The sequence below is a fragment of the Bombus fervidus genome, chromosome 10, assembly GCF_041682495.2.
Source record: "Bombus fervidus isolate BK054 chromosome 10, iyBomFerv1, whole genome shotgun sequence".
In the NCBI taxonomy this organism is placed as follows: Eukaryota; Metazoa; Arthropoda; class Insecta; order Hymenoptera; family Apidae; genus Bombus; species Bombus fervidus.
Window position 1 is genome coordinate 9289718 of NC_091526.1, and position 17682 is coordinate 9307399.

The window sequence follows — 17682 nt, forward strand, 5'->3', positions numbered from 1 at the left end:
GGCGAAAGTGTGCCTTTCATAGGAGCAGAATCGAAGGCAAACGAGAAATGGAAACCGATGGATCTTGAGACATTTAAGGAAAAGGAAAGTACTTATGAATTTTAAATTAAGTAACAGGAGATAATGGTACAGGCAAGAAAGTTTTGAAAATAAAAAAGAACCTGCGTCGCGATTAAGACTTTAACGCGTGATGTTATGGAAAATATCGAAATTCGATGCTGGGCAATGAAAATCTCAAAGTACAGGCGTATGTTAAGCGTAGATTGTCCTTCGGGAAACAATTTCGAAACAAAGCTCTCGGCAATAATTAAGAGCTCTAACTGGATGAGTCGGTCGCCAACTGTACTTGCCCGCTTTCGAACTCAAACTCTGAGCTCTTGAATTTTCCGCGTGCAAGCTTCTAAATTTCGTTTCTCGAACCCATTCAGACACGAAACACTAACATTCCTCGAAACGAATTCTCAAACTTCGAGCCACTTTTCTGTCTCCTCTCATGCTCCTTCACTCACTTGTCGCTTTTGTTTGTCATAGAGAAAATTCATTAAAACTAAATCGTCAAGTATCTTTGCTGAACAGTATACATTTTGTGTTCTTCCACTTGGCGAGATTAACGTTTTGAAACGAGGTAGGAACAAGATAAAACGATCGATCGAGAAACTTAATTACCGGCGGTAGAATTGGTTGACCAGCGCTTTAAATGAAACGAGTTGGCGCTCGTCGCTCGTTCAAAGTTGCATTCATGCCCTTGCGACTGTTTAATTACACGAAATTTACATGATGAAGTTCGAGGTAATGGCAATTTTATTAACTGTTACAAATATTGTTTTTAATCAAGCTGGAATTTTTGGAAGCAAAACCGTTCGAAACAGAGAGATCGCGATTCTATAGACCCTTTATCATACAGTGCCTGGCAAAGGTATTTGGACACTGTACCATAGAACATTTTTACGTCCCATTTTTCATTTTTGACGTTTGTTGTTCCATGTTGACAATTTTGACATCTTTCGTGTTATTAAAATCAAAGAAGACATTTATGTGACTTCCTTTAACCGAGACACCCTGTATATTATATACGTTATATAAATTGTTACGAAATTTCATAAAGACTATAGTGATATAAAATAATTATTTTAAACATACAAATATTAATAATAATTCCACTGAATAATGGTCTCATTAATATAATGAACAATTGACTCTTTAAATACTTTTGTAATCTTGTAGCTTCCATGTATATTTTCAGATTTGTTTTAAATTTTACCAGTATAACCATGATTACACTGCTGATGAAATTTTAAAACGTTTCATAGAAACTTCCTACGAGTGATCGATTATTTTTATGGGCTACTATATTTCCAGTAATTGAGATATCCTTTAACTAGTTTTGCGAATGTTCATTTGGTTCCTACTCGTGCAAAATCAACGAACACTCGATCGAGATGAAATTCATATTTGCAATCTCCTCGAAAAATATACTCATCGGTGATGAGGATCGATTGATTTACACGGAATACACCACCGAATCCGATGGACGATAGTAATTCGTCTAAAATAGCGAGGGAATTAATATCGTTGATTCGTTTCAATACCCCACGGTGTTATATATTTACCATATTTCTTATCATCATAATCGTCGAAATAGACAGACAGAGAGAAAGAGAGATTCAACTATTTTAGAAATAAAATCGCTCGAAGGCGTTGGAAACATTTCGTAACACGCATGGAATTTGGAATTGCATCGATTCATGAAAAATTCATGCTATACCTAAATGAGATCCCTTCCTATTGGATTGTTTGATTGAATTATGAATATGAATGAAGGTCAATAACGACGAAATCGTATAGCAACGATATAGTGCAGTCTTGAATCAAAATTGTAAAAGCGGACAGCTCCTGATATAGTGCAGCCAGACAAACAGATATGTTCTACTCGTAGAAATATCGAGTAATATAATACAGTATAGACTTCGATAAATATCTCAGGATCCTCTCTGATATTTTGACAGTTCATGGAAGAAACAGATTTTTTAACGTTTTAAGAAGAGCTTCAGTGTAATTTTAAAGCGTAATAATTCTTCGATGTACTCTACTCGAGTTTAAGGAACTTTTTTAACGATAGTAGAAACGAATGGGTCCAAAATGTTCGAAAGAATGTAGCAGATTCGACATCCTTGAGAATCTGAACCCTGAGGTGACGTTACGGTTTTTACCGCTCCAAAAATGCAAGATATCTTAAATTACACGTTTCATCGCTGTAAACTTTAGTTTCTCGCAGACTTTACGACCGTTTTCTATATCGTTCGCACCTACAGTGCCAAGAAGTTACTCGCCTGCGCACCTTCCATCGTACAACGATCATCGTAAAATCTTCCTGAGAATGAAGCCTACTTATCACGTTTAACACCAATGGTCGTTCACAGCCGAAACAGTATTAGTGCAAAGTACGCTTTAATTAATTTATCGTCGCGGTGAATATCGCTGGTCGGTTTAGAATCGCTCCAGGCTACTACTTCCGATTAACTTGACCCAAATGTGCAATTGGGCCAGAAGTCCAAAGTCGGCCTGTGACATCTGTAATAGATAAGTGGGCAGCTGTTATTGACTTAACGTGTGTCGTCGTCGACGACGACGACAACGACAACGACGCAAGTGTGGACGGCTTCGTGCACAATAAACGTTTGCGGGTTTCACGTTGAGAACTTAACCTTTAATGGGCTACTTAAGCGCGCACAGCTTCGTCTCCGCACGCTGACAAGGATTATTGTTCGGCCGCGTTTGTCCGCGGGCTTTTGCAACCAGACACGGCCCTTGGATTAGCTTCTTCGTGCTCTCATAGCCGTCCCAACTTGATTAGAGTTCGCTCGGCTCGGGAATTATCTTTCACGGTGAGATCCTATGTAATCAGCTTCCTCGGAACATACCAGAGCTCTGGAACTTCCTTTATTTACCGAGGTTCTCTGCGACTCTCCTTTCAACGTTAAAGGGCTGTTTTGTAGTTGGATCGCTCAATGTGAACGCTGCTTAAGCTGATTGCTTTCGGAAAACGAAATTTCAACGGCAGATGACGGCGCGCGTGACTGCTTGCTCGATATTCCTGGTCGCTGGGATTATTGACTCGTACTACTTGGTCCGCTGGATTCGGGATTAGATAACCGGCTGGGACGTACAATTTTCAGGTCATGCATGGACAATGATCATCGATACTTCTTGACGGTTTCGAGGAAAATGTAGCAGCAGAATCTATCGACATATTAATCTCCTAACGCCTAAGATTTACTATCTCTTCTTCGTTTTTAATAGCGTATGAAGTACATTTAGCGAAATACTGAAGAGAAAATGAAAGAATGGAACATAGTAGGCATATGTTAATAACAACGATAACTTACTAAAGATAGCAAAGGGAGACAAAGATACAATACGTAAAATAAAATGAAACTCTAAACTATTAAAAGAAGACACTAAGACGATAAAGAATCGACTTATGAATGCCGGTCACATTAAAATCGAAGAAAAGATGTTGATTTACAATTTAGAGCAAGTATCGTCTTCTTTTATCAAACTGAACAAACTATCTGACGTGATTATCATGGGCTTACACAAATTGGATGTTCCTGCAAACTCATATGTCACGGGTGTGAACACGTGAATGGGTTAAATCTTCGACTAATGGGTATCGAGTTAAATTCTAGAAAAGTATCAACTTAAGAATCGAAGGGTTTGCAGCGATATTTACACTGCATTTACTAGAACAGGTTAGTACAGACGTCACACTTGAAAATGTAAAAGTTTGTTAAAAATATCAGTTGTGCGAATTTAAATAGCAAATTCGAAGAGGTACTTAGATTTCAGCTGGATTTTATAGGTTCGTTTAAATTACTGGAAAGTGGGGCCACTTCGACGTTTATTCCTTAAAATTTAATTTTTTTTAAATAAACCCTGTAGATGGTTTTTGTAATAAACGCACCCTTTCCTTCACATTCATACCACAAGTATGTTTATGCGGCTACCAGCAAGTCGAAATATTCAACGAGAAACGTTCATTCGAGTCATTTTCCGCGTTCCGCCGCGTCTAGCTGAATAACTGACGCGAATACGACGTTATAGGATTCTTGTAAAATGCAACAGCGATGAAAAGGCCGCGTACCTCTGCTCCTGCTTTTGATTGCGTTTCACTTGTCACGTTACCAAAACGATTTTTGCACCACGGCCGATGTAAATCTGACAACGAAAGAATAGAGAGAAGGCTCGATCTCGTTTTCTATTCCATTGTGCTTTTCCTCGGTTATTGCGACTAAATCACTGAGATCTCATATTGTTTTCTGTTCGCTTTCAGAACACAAAGATTGCTCCTTCCTCTATTGGGAGTACAATCGAAACCGATGCAATGAAACTGAAGAAAATTGTTCTTATTTAAAACTCCGACAGCGCAATAAAATTACCAAGAATTGACAATTGGAATTCTCCATCTTCAAGATTTCCCATATTTCTGGTATTGGACTCAGGAATTCCTTATTTTGAGCCTTTTGCAGAAAATATTAACAATTGCATTAAGAATGATAAAAGTTGATGACCACGGGAAAGAAAACTTACTGGTCTTTGGCGTTACTCGGTAGCTGTTATTTTAATACGAGATAATCAGATCCAGATCCGCAAACTTTTCTCAGAGATCTAACTTCCCAGTGTTCCAACATCTGTAAAGCGATTACGACATCTACAAAAACGTATTTCGGATCCAAAAACCAAATAAACTGACAGGATTTATCATGATTCTTCTCGGTGATCTTCGTTTAAAACATAGAATTTATCATAACCATATTCGATATTGCTGTATTCTTCACCTTACTAATAGGTAAAATAATACAAGGGAAACATAATTTATTTTTTTCCAAGTTTCACAGAGTAAAGAGTTTCGTTAAAAATTTTCACAAATTCGTGGACGAATTCTTCCAAACAAACGGCATCGAATTACCGTCAACAAAGTTTAAAATGAAAAACAACGAAACCATGCTGGATGGTCCGTGTTTCAACCAGTGATTTTACATTCGATGTAACTCCTCGCGATGGTACACGAACCGCGAGACCTAAATAGCGTGAACAAAAATACGCGCTCGTGGACCAGCGTTTTACAGCCTGTGGCTTTTTTAATCCATATTTTTTGCGATGCTCCGCCGGTTTGTTACACGCCGTCGACGGTACAGTAACGACAAACATGTGGCAAAATAGGTCTCTCGATTCATCTATTCGAGCTGATGCCACCAAATTACGGTTACGCCGAAAAGTTACGCCGAAAAAGACCGAGCCAACTGTTATCGCGGATTCGTACACGATCGAGTAGAGCGAGTAATTGAATTATTACAGACGAATACGAGACTTTTATCTGCGATTTATCCGATAACTAGTTGCCGACTGTACCGCGCCGCTAGCCATCGATTCAAATCGATAGAGTAATGAAGTGTGCATGCTCGAAAGGCGCAGTGTGGTGTTTTTAAGGCCACCGCGCACGATTTGCATGGTGCATGAGCATACGTGCGCCGTTTAAATTGCCGCGAGAAATCTTTCTGGTAATAAAATCCAGCAAGAAGGTTCGAAAAGACTAAAAGTTAATCGAACGAAAAACTGTCGGATAGAGATTTGCATTGTGACACTTTTGCAAATCGAAATTCCCCAGTGGATATAAAATCTAATATTTTACACGATATATGGTAATCAAAGGCGCTCATTTCCAATTTTCCCGAGAATTTATTTTCTATGGATAATAATAAGCTTAGAGGGATGAATTTTATTGAAGGAACTCGTCGAAACGTATTATTCGTTCACGTTTCGAAACGTTGATACTCCCAGGAGAAATTATCCTACAATATAGATATTAGGACGCGGCAAGAGGATATTGGGGCTATGCAAATATGCAAGAAAACAGGAAACTAATATGATCAGAATGCAAACAGATAGTCAAGATGTTTGCGTGGTTGCCGTATGCATATTCTGTGTGTTGCTGTTCGATCACGCTGGAATGTTTCGTAGTATCAACGACTCGATCAACAAGCCAGCCAAACCCATCGTTCTTATGCGATCGATTAAAGAAACTAAAAAGTCTTGTTGCTATTCACAGCAGGATATTTTCGTGCAACTCCATCTCCGTATTTCGAAGAATTTCAATTCAAGATGATGTAATAAGAATAGAGAGAAAATACACGAATACTATTCGGAATCTTTCGCGAAGGAAATATTCTCTAAATTCTTGTCTATACATCATCGGAAAAATAGAGACATCTTACAGCAAATAAGTTGGACCATCTTTTGCAAATTCGAATCACTGTTAAACGCTTCGACATGACGTAAGAGGATTTACTAAGAGATTCAAAGTTTACTTTCATAAAGAAAATCTCTGAACTTTTCTTTATATGCCATCAGGAAAACTAGAAACGTTTAAATAAATTAGATTAGATACAGGCAATTAATTAAACTACTTTTCTCAACTCTCGTTCGTTGCTAAATTATTCTTGAAGATAGCATAAGATGCTTCTCTAACAAGCTCGAAAGTTTAAATCCTAAAAATGCATCTACAACGAGAACCTTAAAATGCTTCTCTGTATATCATAAAATAAGACTGGAGTCATCTTATGCCAAATGAATTAAGCTACTTTTAAAATCTAATCTTATAAAAGGAAACCTTCGATTTCTTTTTTTTCCGAGTAGATCATAAAAAAAAAAGAAAACAAAAATAGAATGATCTACGCGGAATAAATAAAACTACTTTTGCAAATGTCGATCGCTGTTAAACGCTTCGACATACTTGCGGACGACGTAAGAGTGTTCGCTGACAAAATCTGAAGTGCGCCTTTCAGAAATTCAGCTTGAAATAGCCGATCAATTTCGTTGGTAACTAGGCGCCGCGTTCCGTGGCGTCGACCGAAGAGCATGAAAAACGCTGCTTACTTGGCAGGCCACGTTAGCCAACCCTTTCATCGGAGCCTCGTGTTCAACTTCGTGCTTCACCTCGGCAACTCGAGATGCCCGAACTCGCGGCGTGCCAACTTTCCACTTGAAAGTCATCCCTTCGACGACACGACCTACTGTTCCACTCTTCCTCAAAACTAAACGAGGCGAAAGATGCAGTCGCCGCGTCGAATTCTTCTTCTTTGCAACGGGTCGCGAATTTTCACGCGTGTAGCTCGATATTCGCTAGTTTTAAAATAGCGGAACAGGAAGTAAAGTGGCGTGTATAGCTAAGAATGTATGTATTAAAGATCGTGTGATTACAACGTTCGTTAAGTACACCGCGAAACCATGCGATATTAATAGAAGGTCTATCTTGATGTTCGTTCTATTAATGTGTAATGCGAGAATTTGCACAATTTTCTTAAAATATTTAATTAATAAGCAAACAGGCAAGTAACGTTTCAGCGAGTGCTCAAAAAGGAAACATGTGCTATGAAGTAAAAAGAGAATGTCGATGTATCGTTCTTCATGTATACAGGGTGTTTCATAACATGTGACTTAACACGTCACTTAATGAGTGGACAGGGAACACAAACGTTCATACAAACGCGTGTACCATTTGGCTTTGTTTCATCGCATTAAGTCATAATCACTCGTTTTTTCATGAAAAGTGCTTGAAATGTCCGATCATTCTTTCAGATCTACGTCGAATAACAGAGACAGAGGCTAACCATTTCGAACACTTTCTATGCAGCTAAGGAATTATTGAATTATTGCGAATTATTGAAACAAAAAGTGCCTATAACTTTGAAACACAAAAGTATATTGAACTATTTCGAATAGAAAAAATTGTATGGCTTTGTGGCTAAGTAAACTCTACCAAGTACCAAGAGCCTCGAAATCGCATCCTCGTTCTCCTTTCGCCAAAGGTAAAGAGAAAATCTTGTTCCTGGTAAGTGGTTAAGCGTTGACCAATTATGATGTTGATATTGAAGAATTATATATAAAAATAACTACTGAAAATAATTATTACCTAATAACTATTATTTGTCTTAATAAAATGAAGGAATGGAATACATCAAACGAACGATTCCATTGACCAGGAACTTCTGAGTCTCGCGTCGAGTTCATTAAAGAAAGTGGTTAATCGGAATTTATGGTCTCTCGCCGGTATGTCGGTCGTATAATTTATGCGGTTGGCAAACATTCTGTGCTCGAAATTGCTTAATGAGGCTGCGATTAATCAAATGTCCGCGATGCTGCAAGATGATCCAGTGCCTTTCCAAATTCCACTGGAAATTCACTCGCAAGTGGAAATCCTTCGGTGGAACTTATTATTACGAATGGATTAGTTGTGTAGCAAATACATAAATTCTTGACTAGATTAATGATTTAGTCGTAATAGAAATAAGTCGTTTGTTTCTCGAGAATCGAATATTTATCGTATGTTTATGTATCTCGATTAAAACATTAATAAAAGCCATGGTTTGCCAGTTTGGCTTCTGGCTTGTTCAAATGCTATAATCGCGCGACATTTATCATAATTTGTCGTTGATATAACAAACTATTATCGCGCGTTGTCTATAAATTTTCCATAATTTCTGTATGCAATTAATTCTCGCGACAATAAATAATACAGGAGATGTATGCGAGAGTGAAAGGACAAGTTTATTGATTTAGACAATACAATTTCGTCCTATTTCCATCCTGTCCTCGTTGTTAATGTCTACTGAACAGAGAATTATGGTCAATTAACGCGGGGACTGGCCAAACTTAAATTTTTCCAAACTGCCTCGCCAGTAGTATAATACTCTCGGGTGAAATAAGCTCAGGAAATTCGAAATTACCCCGCAAAGTGGAACGAGCCTTTCTAACGCGCTCATTAATATACAGACCCGTACGTGCGAGTTATGCCATATAACTTCGATATTTATGTCGCTCCTCTATCCCAAAATGCATCCAACAGCCGTGTTTAACAGTCACGCCACGTAACTTTTTCGTTTCCCCGTGTTTCCTGCCTCTCACTTGCACGTTCTTTTTTCTCTCTGCGTTGTTCCGTGCAAGGTCTACTTAAACTTCATTGCGTGTGCATAATGCTACGTTGTTAAAAAAAACCCTTTCGTGCCTTGTCGAGATCTAACAGGCAAAAAGCTGGTCATTTTTCTGAACGTCCAGGTGTATAACAGACTAAACGTCTCGAATATTTCATGCTTCTAACCGTGGCGTTTAAATCGTAAGAAGTTCCCCAGTGTCTGATCATGAAACATGTGTCTACCGTCGATGTATATAACGAAATTTAATTTATTTTGATTTGCAAACGGATTTGATTCTAACGATAAGGGCAAGTTGGTTTCAAATTTTTCGTCAAATTCTCTCGCGGTAAATTGCTGACTATATCGCGCACGGAGAAACTCGCGGCGTTGCGCTTGAAGAAATCGATAGCCGAGCTTGCATAATTGAGCGGGTTTTGCGAAGTCAACATGGCGCCCCTATGCAAACTCGATGATTGATCGATGTCTTGTAGATTTCACTTCGGTTCTTCCAGATTTCCATTGCATTCTTCAACATTTTCAACAATTAATCTGCAAATGTATTCTCTTCAAACGATCGGACTCTTGAAATACTCTTGTTCAGTATCTTCTAAACAATTAAGATAGCATTCCGATTCCTTAAGCGGCATAATCCTCGAAATCCCTGTGAATGCTGGAATTTCAAGCCTTAGGAAGATTAACGGAAAATTGAAAAAAAAATCTTCGCTGGCCAGTTTGTAGTCGATCAATTTTCCAGAATACGTAGCGGCCAAATGCCATCGCGTTCTTAACTTTCTTCCAATATAACAAAAACGTCTGGCGCGTCGAACAGTTCCAAGAAATCGAACGTATCAAAACGATAAGGTACTTTCGCCAGAGGATGCTTCAACTGGTGCTCCGCCAATCGTCCAGTTTCCTCCATCTGCCTCTCGAATGGATTTTTTTTCCTGAAGAGATCCATATTCCTACAACAGTCACGAAAATGTCGCTCAAAAATGTATACCGTTCCCTCGAAAGCACTTTAGAATTTGTTCGATTTGTCGGTTCCAGACAGAAAGTCTCTCCCATTAAAAAATTATTTTCATCCACCTTTCTATTTATCGCTTACTATAAGCTGCAGTTGTTTATGCTGTAGACTAATTTCTTGCTAGATATATGTTTGCAAGAAATGTCTTATGGTTTCTATATACATCTAGAAATTTATAATTATTTATTTGCAATCATGATCGATATTAAAATACTTTCGTGAGCCAGCGTAGCTTCACACACTGCTCCATATCCTCGTCTGCGATCGTTACAAAACTCTGTTCATTTCGCGGTTCGTTTTACCAGCATTAAAGGATTATCGTGCTGCTATTGGTTTATCCAAATTAGTTATGTATATAAGCAACCTGAAGCAGAGGGTGAGAAATCCTGCATATCCTGTCAAGATAAACAGATGTAATAATTCGACTTCAATAGAATGTAGACACGTATAGCGGAACATAGAGCCTATCGGACAAGCCGTATGAAATTCCATAGCTGGCTACCTGTTGCTCTGAGAAATTTCCAACTAAAGTATGTCGGTATGCGGCCTCGCCATCCTAATTAACCTATTTTCTAGTCTTTAAACGAGACAACGGGAAACAGACGCGCGGCAAAGAATTCGTGGATAAAGTTTGTTCAGCAAACGTTGCCTGACAACAGAGAACCATAAGAATATTGCCGGTATTACGGCGAGAAACACAGACAACGAAATCGCAAATGTTATGAAACATACAACCGAGGAAAATGGAAAAATTCCTGCGCAGCTGAATCCATTGTCTTAATATTCAGTCTCTCGAATATGATTTTCATGAAGAATATGGTTCCCCCGGAAGCTTTCGCGGTTTCATTCCGCCAGACGTGCCTAGAGGGACGCGAGAATTTTATGCAAGATCCTTCGAAAGCTACGCTTTCGAATTCAACCGCTGTGTTGAAATTTGTCGAGGGGATTTCCCATTTTTTTCATGAGAACTCGTGACGAACGAACAAACAGAAGCGAAAGGTTCTCGTAACGAGAAGTTCTCGGGGAATTAACGCGTTGAACGGAGCAATTTTTGGAACAAAGAGAGGCAGAATAACGCAAATTCTACGGGCGTTGAAATTTTGGCAAACGAGTCGCGAATCTTTTCAAAGTTTTAACTTCTGATTGGAACAGTTGTGAGAAGTTAATTCTTCTATTAGTTAACGTAAACAATTTCATAAAATTTGATGGCAGTAACAGAATCGATGATTGACAGTTTACGTTAACCCAGAAAAGAAAGTTATGATCTTTATCGATAGTGACGTGAACAGGATGGAAGAGTTGTCATTTATGTATATCGAACGTCAAAACGATCCACACAGACAGAGGTCCCTTTATGACATCGTGTTACTTTTTATGTCAAATATCGGCCGTATATTTTTTTTTACGACTGCCTCATCTCGAAATTCTCATCGAACATCTACAGGCTTCTCCTTTTACGCGTTTCGCTTTATAATTCCTTACGACTTACGGTATTTTCAAACTTTCGTTCCAGTCGGTCCCTCGATTTCGTTATTTACCATCGTTAAGTCAGTTTTAAGCTCTCTTAATATTTTAACAGCAAACTAATACGATATGTATCATCCCTCTTACGCCAAAATCGCGAACGAACTATATAAATTGAAAACATGAACGTTACAACACATACAGTACAAGAATATAATGATTATATTCTAAACCTAATTCATTACCTTCAGGATTATTTAATAACTTAACGTTCGATTACGAATTTATATAATTCATAATTTATAATCTATGGAGTCGCATAATCGTGATATTATATTATTATATACGAAATGTATACGAGCGACAGTCAACGTTGGATTACAAAAGATTACGAAAAGGTTAATTCGTCCAAACAATAGCCAACACGACACTTTTTACTTGGCGAGTTGGTAAAAAGAAACTCGCCACCTGTTGTGTCATAATTATTCCAACACCTTTGAGAATCGCGGCTTTAAATAACTTACGTGGCGTGATAGATAACATCGTTAGCCATGGCTCTCCTGAAATCAGTTCAACTTGTTGCGTGCTCGGCGTGCCCGCTTCTTTCGCGACTTCTCGCGCCACGGAATATAAAAGCAATTTTTCAAAACGAGTTACGAGACCAGCGCCAGAATATCTAACATTAGATACCGTGATATTTATGCGTCGAGACTTTAGTTTCCCAAGTAAATTTCAACTTTTACTAGTAAGAGAGGAGAGAGCCTCGTAAGTTTGAGTCTAGCAGAGACCGCCAAGTCTCGCGAAATATCGATCACGTGGCACAGCCAATCAGCTTTGCTTATCTTCCCCTTTTCCTTCCTTAGCGAACTACTTGTTATTACGGTTATACATATGCACACTGTCATAAGTTTCTAAGTATGTTGATACTTCGGTACTTGAATTCATAATAAATAAATGATAACAATCAAATGCCGATACAAAATATCAAATACCAAGATATAGCAATCAATGGCAAACTAATGATTAGAAGAAATACTATCTCGTTGTAAAATCAACGGACAGTGGTATAATTGAAAAATTGAGTATGTTGTATCTCGTATTGTCAAAATTCTTTCTTTTAACTGAATTTTAGAGATACATATTTAACACTATATAAAGTACAATGTTACTTTATGTGAAAATCTCATTGCTTCAAATAGAAAAAAAAAATGATTGCTTTGTTGCGTGTCAACTTTTGAAAATAAATTTCATTCTGTCACAATGTTTTGTGAAAAAATAACGGATACAGTCAAACTCAGTCTATCTACAATTTCGTAACTAAATTACATTCTGTCAGGTACAAACAACCGCCCACATACTTTTTAGTAACAACAGCATACGTGTTGCAATATCGCGATCAAACAGTCAGTCCGATTATCGTGGAACGTAAATGAAAAATTTCACATCCGTCGAAGATGCGGGTCAAAGAGATTGCGTAATTTTTCTGCGGGCGTTTCTCCTACCAATCATAAACAGTTTTAAGCGAATTTTTGCCACTACAACGCGAAAACACGGACCTCGAACGATTTTAATATAGCGTTCCCGAGCAGCAACGTAGTCTCTGGTGATTCAAGACAGCCTTTGTCGTTCGTTGAAATGAAAAATTTCCTAAGGATGAAAAGGAAGGAATTCGCCACTCTACCCGCTCGAATTCTCTCCAAAATTAAACGTTAAGTTAATTGCGGTTCATTTGTTTCCCGGCCAAAGCAATTCTTAAGACACGCTGCATTTTACCCTGCCGCAATCCAATCTTAATCCATTATTTAATTCAGACGCAGATTATCTAGCGTGAAATTAAAGTAATCTTCGTTTAATGTCCACAATTTGCCTAAGTTAAATTAAGATATTTTTTTTTTTTTTTTTCAAATAATTTTCACGTTATCTTCGACTCGAAATAAAAATTCGTTTCATATGTTACAATTATGATTTAAATTATTTCTTAGTCTTTAGATACTATCACGATTTACTAAAATCATTTCGTTAAATCGTTTAGATTACTATCTCTAAGTTTTGTAATATATGCAGAAAATTATAAAATATTTTTAACAAACATATCTAAAGAGATACAAACATGAAAAAGCAATGAGAAGAACAATAGGATTAAACGGACGTGATATTCGATGCGAGAACAGTCTCAGACTTAATTATCGTCTTTAACGGTGTCTCAACTTTGCCCTTTCTTCAGAAATCACCCTTTCGATATCGTAAAAGCACGGGTTTACGATAAAGTGATCGCGGACAGAGAAGTTGAAAAATTTTCTTGGCATATAGAACGGAAATATTTTTATAAACCTGTCGATTTTCCCTTCGGTTGGACTACGTTTGTCCAATTTCCTCGTTCCATGAACGATTCCCTCGCGACCCACGCCTAAAAGACGCAAAACATCGGCTATCGATATCACTGAAATGTTCCCTTCGAAACGAGAGATCAATATCCAGCATCAGTACCGAACTCCACTTCCATCCTCGTCTAATAACAGCAAAAACTTCGCTATACCGAAAACACAATCGGCCCTGAATTGGCTGAAACTTTCTCAGGAGCAGACCGTTTCGTCATACGTCAACGTCTGAATCAGATGAGGGCGATGCGAGTTCGGTGGAAAAGCGTAAATTACGAACGAAATATTTCGCGATGCTTCATTAAAAATATGATTCGTTTCGGCGACGAGAAAGTGCAAAGGAAAGAACAAATTGTTTAATAAAATTGTATAAACGCTTGTTCCTATTAATATCGTGAATTGTTTATGAAATTTTAAACAGTTCTATAGTTTTATTTCACTTTACGAAATAGCTACCCATCAATTTCCCTCGCTACTTATTATTTTTCATTCACGCAACAGGGGATTCGCTTGCAGATAAATGGATTCAATCGACAAGATTACAGTTAATCGAGTATTAACTGTGTATAAAATATCGTTTTAATAGAGTTCAGATAAATATAGTTCCACGTTGGGATAAAATATAAAAAGATATTTTGTTAATTTGATGGGATATAAAGCAGCAGTTGAGATGCAACGAGTAAATTTTTTCATACGTCATGATAAAAAATAATCCGATTGCAACTCTGGCAAAGGTGCAGTAAATGTCTTCTGTGAACTCGTCTTGTCTTCAGCGAAGTTTTGTAAAAACGAGTATGCTGCTTTTAAAAATTCATAAATTATTGACAATGTCAACGAAAATAGAGAGCAAAGGGCCCAGAGAAGTGGATTAGCAACCTGTTGGCTTAGAGTTCGATTCCACTTGGGGCTGCGAAATTATTCACTCCATCTAAAATTAATTCTTCGACTGGTACTCCGTGGGGATAATCTGTCGCCGAAAAAGTATTCTCGGGCGTTTTCGAAGCGTGGAAAATCGTATTTCCATTCGAACTCACTTCGGCATGAACGCAAATCGCAAAGTTTTGGGAATTTTCCAACGTCCTCCTTCTCAACTGTGTAGACACAAGATAAGAAGACGAAGGGAAGGGAAACAGTTAAAAATGAAAAATTCGATTTCGAAACTTTCAAAGGATTAAAACAATCACACAAGTCTTAAACCCATTTCACTCGAACGGTAAGTGAGTTCCAAGTCAGAACACCATTAGAGAGATAGAAGAAAGCAAGAAAGTAGCGGAACCGATTAAAAGAGAAAGATTCGATTTATTATTAACTTATTATTAATTTAAAATTCTTTGAAAGAACAAAAAACTACACTGTCTTCCATAATACTCGCCTTCTTAGAAATTCTACTCTCTTTGAACCTGAATCCCATTGAATTATCTATATAATATAATTATCTTAAGCGCTCACATATAATTGCTAAACAATTTCATAATTCCATTGACTTCTAAAATCTTTAGGTTCGTTCAAATTATCAGCCTGCAACGCGGTTCGTAATTATTAATCGCCATTCGTGTATTCCATCCTATTATTTTCCTGTTCTCTTTTTTTCCATTTTCATCTGTACCACTCGTTATCTAGTATTGTCATTTTTTATTCAAACTCCGCTTTTTCCAAGTACTTTCAAAGTACTCTGGAGTATTTTAGAGTAATACGTAACCACGTATACAAAAAGAAGGTTCTGTTTCAGATAAATTACAAATAGATGTTATTATTATTATTATCATTATGCTATAGGGAATCCCACATTTTTTAAAAAGACAGGACACTAGACAAATAGTTCGATGTGCTATTTAGTGAAAACTACTAAAATATAAGTAAACGGAATAGAACAAATCAAAGTAGGAGATTCGACCTTAAGTCGTACAAAGTAGAAGAAAAAAGTTCGCAACACGTGTCTTCGACCCTGGATGAATTGCGAGCTTGCTTAGACGGTTTTTTCAGAGAAGTGGAAAGGGGATAAGATGACATTGCAAATATCCTCCTATCTGAGAAGCAAAAACAAAGATAATTGGAGGTGGGAAATTCGACCAAAGTCTTTCTCGGTGGATAAAAACGTACACATTCACCTGAACGAATTCGTAGCAAAAAAAGAAACAATTGAGGCAAAGGTAGAAGAAAAGACGAGCCACGCGTAAGTTGGCCTGATGACGCGCAAGATAATGGCCTGTATCTGTGCGCGAATAGGTTCGCAGCAAAAAGGATCCTTTGAGCGGGTCCGACTGCCATCGTATTCATCCCTGCGGATGGCAACAGACGTATAGAAGAAAGAGATCACGAAGAGAGGGAAGTAAAAGGAAAATAAAAAGTGTGCTCGCGCGTGAACAAGGGCCGTAAGGGTACGAACGTGTGAGCTTTAGAGGCAAAGTAAAATGCACATTCGAGGTGCCGTCTTTCTACGATTTCTAAAATGTAAGTCTCGCGTGGAAATCGAAGAATCTACGAAACTCTCAGGGGACCTAACTGAATTCGAGTAGCGAAGTCGTTTTGGAATTTGAAAAGGACAACTCGAAATTGTACGAGTACGTGGAATCGTTGTCCCAAGAGGGCAGAGCTAACGATATTTTTTTGCAGTTATCACGGAGGAAACGAGCGCACGTTGTTAACAGCCGTGATTGTAATATCGCGTTTTTAGCATTGGTGAAATTTGCAGTGAAAAAATTGCTGAAAAAATGGACTATGCAGATGTACGAAGATTTTTGTAATACAATTAAATTGAAATAAAAAATTATTCGTACTGATATTCGAATGAATTTTAATAAACGATAAAAACTCATAGTAATGGATTATACGTAACGAATAATAATGTATAACGATGAGTAATATTTTCGACAAATATTTGTTCGAAATAGATCGAATAATGCACAACTCTGATTAAGAGTGCTGATGGTCTAGTTATCTGTCAGAGTATCCAAACCCACGAAAATGTGATTCAGCAGCTACAAAATAATTTTTAGTACTCGACTACTAACATCTAAGGGAGAAGATTAAGCGTTCGTTTGGACAGCAACATTTCTCAAAAATAATAATCGGACGTAACAGGAAGTGGAAAAATAGATGGATTAAGACTTTGAGAAAGTCCAGTGTAGGAGACAAAGTAAAAACAAGAATTCGAGCCCGCTGCTCTGTGTTAGATACTGTGTCGTATCCATTATTCTCAGACGTATGAACGAAAAGCAGAACCTAGTAATCCAGCAAGTACGTTCGCTGCTTATCGCTGACTTTCACGACGTGGCTCTCCGTCAGAGGCCTGTACCTTAACTCCGATACGGACCAGATAAGTGGCAAAAATCCGAGGAAGAGAAAACGGGTTGGAACGAAAAACAAAAAAGAAAGATAGCGACGTATTTCGAAAGCGGAAGACGTAGATGTTTCCTGATGGGGATTTGGCAGAATGATGCATAATGTCAGTTTCGGACTTCACGGGGTTTCACAGCTACAATTTCCGTGGGAGTTTTCATCCTCGCATTGTTCGTTTATAAAATTGCACAAGCGAATGTTGCAATTATTACGCACAAGATCGTTGTATCTGAGGTATCGTTGTATTTGAAAAAATTTGCAAAACAGAAGAGAATAATACATTAATATCATAACTAATATTATTAACTCGATATCTCGGTAGGTTTTAACAAACCATTGTTCGAAAAGGATCTGATAACGTTTACTTCCTATCGTAATAATATTTGGTACGAGCTTTAGACAAATTGCTATGTATAATCAGTAAAGAGCTGAAATTATATTTTATCTGTTCGAAATGTAAAGGTAAATCGCGTATGGTCCAGTTACTATCTGAGTCACGTCGCCG

General features: G+C 37.8%; 1 protein-coding gene across 9 annotated transcripts in view; it reads right to left on the minus strand.

Moving 5' to 3' along the window:
- 5-ht1 (serotonin receptor) overlaps positions 1-17682 on the minus strand; it is a 158425-nt gene that overhangs the window by 88442 nt on the left and 52301 nt on the right. For 5 of the 9 annotated variants that reach the window (XM_072012105.1, XM_072012100.1, XM_072012102.1 and 2 more), the window contains one exon: positions 4591-4691. The exons of the other annotated variants lie outside the window; for them this stretch is intronic. The gene's annotated coding sequence lies outside the window, so the exon portion shown is untranslated. The remainder of the gene's footprint in view (positions 1-4590; positions 4692-17682) is intronic. 9 annotated transcript variants of the gene reach the window in all.